This window comes from Megascapheus bottae, chromosome 7, assembly GCF_031878675.1.
Source record: "Megascapheus bottae isolate mThoBot1 chromosome 7, mThoBot2.hap1, whole genome shotgun sequence".
NCBI lineage: Eukaryota > Metazoa > Chordata > Mammalia > Rodentia > Geomyidae > Megascapheus > Megascapheus bottae.
Window position 1 is genome coordinate 28818109 of NC_143515.1, and position 6498 is coordinate 28824606.

The 6498-nt window shown below is 38.5% G+C and overlaps 1 pseudogene; it reads right to left on the reverse strand.

Annotated features, from left to right (window-relative positions):
• Window positions 1-4567: 4567 nt before the first annotated feature.
• LOC150060493 (tyrosine-protein phosphatase non-receptor type 11 pseudogene) lies at window positions 4568-6270 on the reverse strand (annotated as a pseudogene).
• Window positions 6271-6498: the final 228 nt, after the last annotated feature.

A 6498-nucleotide genomic window follows, 5' to 3' on the forward strand; every position in this document is an offset into this window, starting at 1 on the left:
GATGTCACCAGTGGAGTATTCAAGGTTCTTGGTGATGTTTCTGGCTGTCCAAACAGGTGGTGAATTTTTTCTTCATCTTGTTTTGGCTAGACTAGCTGTGCATTTCCATTCTTCTTCTTTCCCTTATGGACTTTTTTAGTACACTGCTGAAGGAAGGTATGTGTTCCATGTAGCCAGCCACCCACACCTATCATATTCTACTGCCTCACTGCGTGCCTCTGAGGAGGTTTCTGTCTTCTTGTGCGAGCAGTATAAGTCTTCTTTTCTTTTTTCTTTCTTTCTTTTTTTTCATTCTATACATCTGTATAGACTCTCTGGAGGTGAGGAACCTGCTGGGAAGTCTCAGCTTGACTTATGTAATTGTAACTGCTCTTTATATGCATTTTACAACAATGAAAAACAAGGAAGGAAGGAAGGAAGGAAGGAAGGAAGGAAAGAAGGAAGGAAGGAAGGAAGGAAGGAAGGAAGGAAGGAAGGAAGGATGGAAGAAAGGAAGGATGGAAGGAAAGGAAGGGTGGCAAGAGTAGGTGAAAATGTTAATAGGTCTGATATTAATCAATGGGCACTGTTGTATGGCAACTCCTTTGTACAATTACTCGAAGAATATAAAAAATTATGAAAAAGAAGAAATAAAAATAGTCATACATTTTCAAAGTATTTTTAGCTATTGTATTTGTGGTTTTATACATGTATGTTTTATTGGCAAGTAGACAATAAGAAAGATGTGAAGTTGGTTCTTCTAGGAAGAAAATAGATGCCTTTAACTTTGGCATAAACACATTCGCTTGTGTGAAGATTTATACAGTCTAATTTGCATAATGATCATTTTATGCCACATTATTTGCACCTGCTTTACAAATTTCCTGAGCATTTCACAACAATTATCAATGATCATATCAAAGTGTCAAATGTCCCAAAGTGACATTTCACTTGACAGTTATGAAAGAAATTTGTTTTTCCCTTTGGTTGTTGGGGACAGTTTGAGGCAACTTATTATATAAGGAAAACTGCTGAAAAACATTTTTCTATATTTTTAAAATTTTGGTCTAGGAAAGAATGAAGTAAAGAAAATGAAATTGTGCCATTCAACATGTCAATATTTAATACTATTACAGATAGGTGTTCATCTGCATAATAATATTGACAGCCTAAATTACTGATAATAATTCATTGAGTTCAAATATGTAATCAATATAAATTTTCTGCTAACATGCAATTCACTAATTGTAAACATATATTTTCTTTACTTTTAGCATTTTAGTGTACTTATATTCTAAGTGCAATGGCTTCAAATGTACATTAATTCCTATCTTACTATTATTGCATATATCTACGCTGGTAAATATTGCTAGTAAAGAACTGCTTATATTGCACATAACTGTTGATCATTTACTAAAATAAAGGCATATTGAAACAAGTATAGTAAATCAAAGTATGTAATAAATAGCCTGGAATTCAAGTTTCTCAAATATCTGTATGTTTTCTTGACAAATCTTCTGATAAAATCATAATGCAAGATCAATTCTAAAACATTTTAAGTAATATTGTGCAGATCTGCAGTGATAGTTACCATAAAAGATTCATTTAGAAAATTTTGCCCATATTTCAATATATTTTATTTACTTCATAAGATTTATATAGTCTCATATAATTGTATATACATTTTATATTGTATATGCTTATACATTTTATAAGTATATAAGATAGACATATTTATAAGAAATAATTGATATAGTGATATATAAGTATACATATCTAGAAAGAATTACTAAAAATTTAATAGAAATAAAGTTTCCGAATATACAAGAATAGAAGAATGCATCCTTCATATACATACATGCCAAAGCCTCAATGATCTTGAAGTTTTATAGCAGTTACATGGGAAAAACATGAATGTCCATCCTGTTGATAAGATTTGGGCAGTTAGGGTCGGAGTTTACAGATACAAACAAAAGATACCATGCTCAACATAAAGGAATAATAAGGCCAATAGCTTATCAGGAAAATAAAGATGCCCCAATCAAAAGAAAGAAAAATTAATCAATTACTATTCCTTGAATAGATTTTTCAATTTTGGAGCTAATCAAATTTTGAAATAGTTCTATGCATGTAAAACTATCCGATATTTAGTACTTGCTTCCATTTCAGTTCTTAAACTTCTGTGGTTTGGTTTGATCCTTAACTTCCATCTCTGAACTTGACACCAGATCTGTGTCCAAGTCCCTTTTAACAATAGATAAGTTAGTTCTAAAGATGATAGCAAACTTTACATTTCTTCCAAGAAAACACGTGCCAAAGCTTAAAGAAATATTCAGGGATTCCATGTCTGTAGGATATATGAGAAGTGCAAGTTCCTGATATATTTCTACCTGAATTCCTTATTTTCAAAATCTTCTATGTCTTTTGTTTTAGAATCAATATATGTTTATGTGTGTGTGCACACACACACATTTCTTAAATTTTGAAATGCTAATCAAGATTTTCCAGAGTTTATTAGAAAACAAGCAGATTATTTTGAGACATATTACCCTACTACTTCTCAAAATGTAAGAACAAATATTTGTATAATTAAATATTACTTCAGCTGCTTTTTTATTCGACACTCACTAACAAATGCACAAAAAACCTTTTCTAGACTATTCATATTAGGTAACTTACATTCAGTTTACATTTAGTTGACACCAATTATAGACTAAGAACATTATTTTGTTCTTTAGCCAAAGTCATGAGGTCCACATAAATTTTCCTATATTTAAAACTTATGAACTCTACCTTGGAATTTCTCCTAAGTAGAGCAGAAATAAATATTTGCTGAGAATCACCTTTAGGGAGAAAACCCTAGAACCAAAATGAAAAACCTGATGATGTTAGTGATAGTTAGTGATAGCAAATGATCTCAATAATGATTTTTAGGGGATCTTAATATTTGGACAAAGTCCACTTCTTCTTTTTTTTTTTTTTAGCTGTTCAGCGTCTGTAGATTGTAATAGTGATCATACCATTGATTTTCTGTCTGGCACTTAGAAAAGCACTTAATAGCTGTCAGTTACTACATTTGAAAATATAGAGCTGAATGTACTCAGGATACTGTTTTGACAATTTAGTGGTAAAATGTCAAAACAATCAGAAATCAACATTTTCCAATAATGTCACTTTCATGCATTACTAACATGGATGGATGCTAATGTGTAGTGTCATTTAGTCATACTTTAAAAACTGCTAATTTGTCCCATTTTTTCTGTGATTCTGTCATTTCAGAATTGCTATAGGTTACAGTTACTCAAAATTACAGTAAGGAATCTATTCAAGGCTAAATTCTTCCTATAAAATGCTACTATCATCTTTAAAGTGGGAAAATAATAAATATTTTCTGTCTTCAAAATGTTTTTTTGAAATGAGCACTTCAAAGAATATTTAAGTAGCATTCCATACCATTTAAAAATTCATACATTTACTTCAGAAAGGGATTCACTTCTATGGGCTGTGAACATATCTGGCACACGGATGGGTCAATAAAATGCTTTTCTTTTTGAACAGGCTATGCTAGCAATGCATGATAATCATAAATGAGGTATTGTGCACTTATAGTGAAAGTTCTTACAAGGGTAGTGTATAGTAGAAAATGTAAAAAATTTGATCACAGATATTGTATGATATAGATTTGAATTCAAATACAAGAAATTTCTAATACAAGAAAATTAAATTAAGCATATTATACTCAATGAAAAAAACCTTGATGAGGAAAGGCTAGTAGTTACCATGGTTTAAAAACATAAATCAATCCAGGTGTTGTGGCTCACATCTGTAATCCTAGTTACTCAGGAGGCTGAGATCTGAGGCTCATGCTTCAAAGCCAGACCAGGCACTAAAGATGGTGAGACTCTTATCTCCAATTAGCCACTGGAAAAGTGGAATTGCTACTGTGGCTCATGGAGAAGGGCAATAGCCTTGAGTTGAAGAGCTCAGGGACAGCCCCCTAGGCCTAGAGTTGAAGCCCCAGGACTGACGAAAGAAAGAAAGAAAGAAAGAAAGAAAGAAAGAGAGAGAGAGAGAGAGAGAGAGAGAGAGAGAGAGAGAGAGAGAGAGAAAGAAAGAAAGAGAGAGAGAGAGAGAGAGAGAGAGAGAGAAAGAAAGAAAGAAAGAAAGAAAGAAAGAAAGAGAAAGAAAGAAAGAGAGAAAGAAAGGAAGATTTACACTGCACAATATTCATCTTGATGTAATATACTATTTCCTCATTTAAGAAAAAAAATTCAACCATCTGCTACTCACAGAAAATGTGACTCATTATAACTTTCTTGTTTATGTCCTTTTAGCTATTGGATTTTTTCATCTAGCATGATGGTTCCCAAAATGACCCAGCTCAGACCAAGGTGGGAAACCTCACTGACATTCCATGATCGTGACACCTTTACTCCAAACACAAGATAATATGCCAAGCACAAAGACAGAGCAACCGCTATCCCCTTAGGACTTGATCTGCCAACAGCTAAGGGCAACTGCCCATCTGCTAAGAGAAAATACATCTCAGCCTAATTTCTAAGTTTGTTTCTTATGACTTCATGACTTTTTAATTCATTTTTTTTTTGGTTATGGGGAGGGTGCAGGGCGGGAGGGGACTCTGGTGGCCACCTGTCTGGTCCGTTAGGGAATACTTAATATTGATATACTAGTGCCCTTTCCGTTTGCTTTTCTGCTCTTCTTCAATCCTGCGCTGTAGTGTCTCAATACAATGCTGGATGGCCATGTAGATGAACCGATATTGTGCTTCTGTCTGGACCATCCCTTGACCTCTGGGACTGCACCATCTGAATGGTTTTGGGAATGTCAATGTCACAGTCGACACCTTTCTCTCTGATGATGTCGATCAGGATGCCGATGACAATGAAGGTTCCCGCCTGGCCAATTCCAGCATAGCAGTGAACCACGACAGGGCCTGCATCCATGATGCCCTCCTGCTTGTGGTGGACCTCTTCCAGGAAGTCCAGCACACCCCCGGGGTCACTGGACACGCCGTGGTCCGGTCAGGTCCGAAAGTGGTATTTCCAGACCGTTCTCTCCGTATTCCCTCATCCGACCTTCCAGAGCTTGAGTTCTCTTAGCGTGTAGTGGTGAGCCACACTTCCTTTGACCTTCCGCACACGCACGACCCAGTCCTCCTTGAGCGCATCCTCATCCGGCCAGTACTTGACACATTTGCTCTTGCCCCTCTGTGCTTCCTAGGTCGTCATGACGCTCACCCGGGAGTTCTCCTGGCACACCATCCTCCAGAAGTCGTTCACCTTGTTCTGCAGGCAGCCTTGTGGGGCGATGTAACTCATTTTTTGGGGGGTAGAGGGGGGCTTTGAATTGTTGCACTTGGTTTGGAATTCGGGCGTGATGATGTTCGTGTTGATGCAAGCAGAACCGGGCTGGTTAGGGTCCCCGTCATGCAGGACTGGCTTGGTGTGTGATCAAAAAAGGACAGGGTGTTTTGATACCTGTTTTTGTTCTTTTCTTGCCTCTGAGCCTCTTTTCCGCTGTACAGAAGTGTGCGTTCCCGTTGTTGTAGGGTCTCAAACTCTTCCCCAAAGCCTTGCTTGCCTTTTATCTATGGTTGCAGGTAACTGGCTCAATTTCGTCAGCATGAATACGAGTCGCGTTGAGAGGCTGCTTGAGTTGTAGAACTGTGTCCAATGTCTCCCCCATGGGGGTTCTTTTTGTCATGTTTCACAAGATCTGTCTAAGAATCGAACCAGTCTCCTCCACCAACATCGTATTTCATGGCATGGGTCACTTTAGACTTCGACGGTGGCTCTCTCTCTTGTCGTCACCAGTGTGCACAGACAGAACGAAATTCCCAGGGTGGCCCTGGCTCTCCCACACAAGAAAGCTGCCATGCTTTCCTTCCTCGGTCAGCAGTTTCTCTGCCTTTTTTCCTGAGAGGTGACCGTGAAACCACCGTTCAGATGTAGGATCTGCACAGTTCAGTGGGTACTTGAGCTCAATCACATCTCCCTTCTTCTCCTTCAGCTGCCCAGGATGCTCCATGGAGTACTGAACCAGCTCAGCCAGGGTAGCAAACTTCTCCCCTCCATACAGGTCTTACTAGTCCCCCATGTTCTGAATCTTGATGTGGGTGACAGCTCCATTTCTTCTAACAGAAAGCGTGAAGTCTCCAGGGTTACTTCTACTGGGCCTTGCCAAAAAGCTGCCATCAACTCCTCTGAGCAACAGTAGATTTTCTGTCTCTATGCCAGTAATGTTTGAGTGAAACCATCTCCACGATGTCATGTTCCTCTCGTCCTCCAGCTCCGCGGCGAGCCTGCTCCTTGTTCAAGTCCCATCAAATCAGGGTGGCCCAAAAGGAGGCTGGAGGCAGGCCGCATGCAGACCCCCCTACAAGCCTGGGGGATCCCATACTCTGTGCAGGAGCCCCCTAAGCCTGGCTCCCTTCTCCTCCTCCTCCTCCTCCTCCTCCTCCTCCTCCTCCTCCTCCTCCTCCTCCTCCTCCTCCTCCTC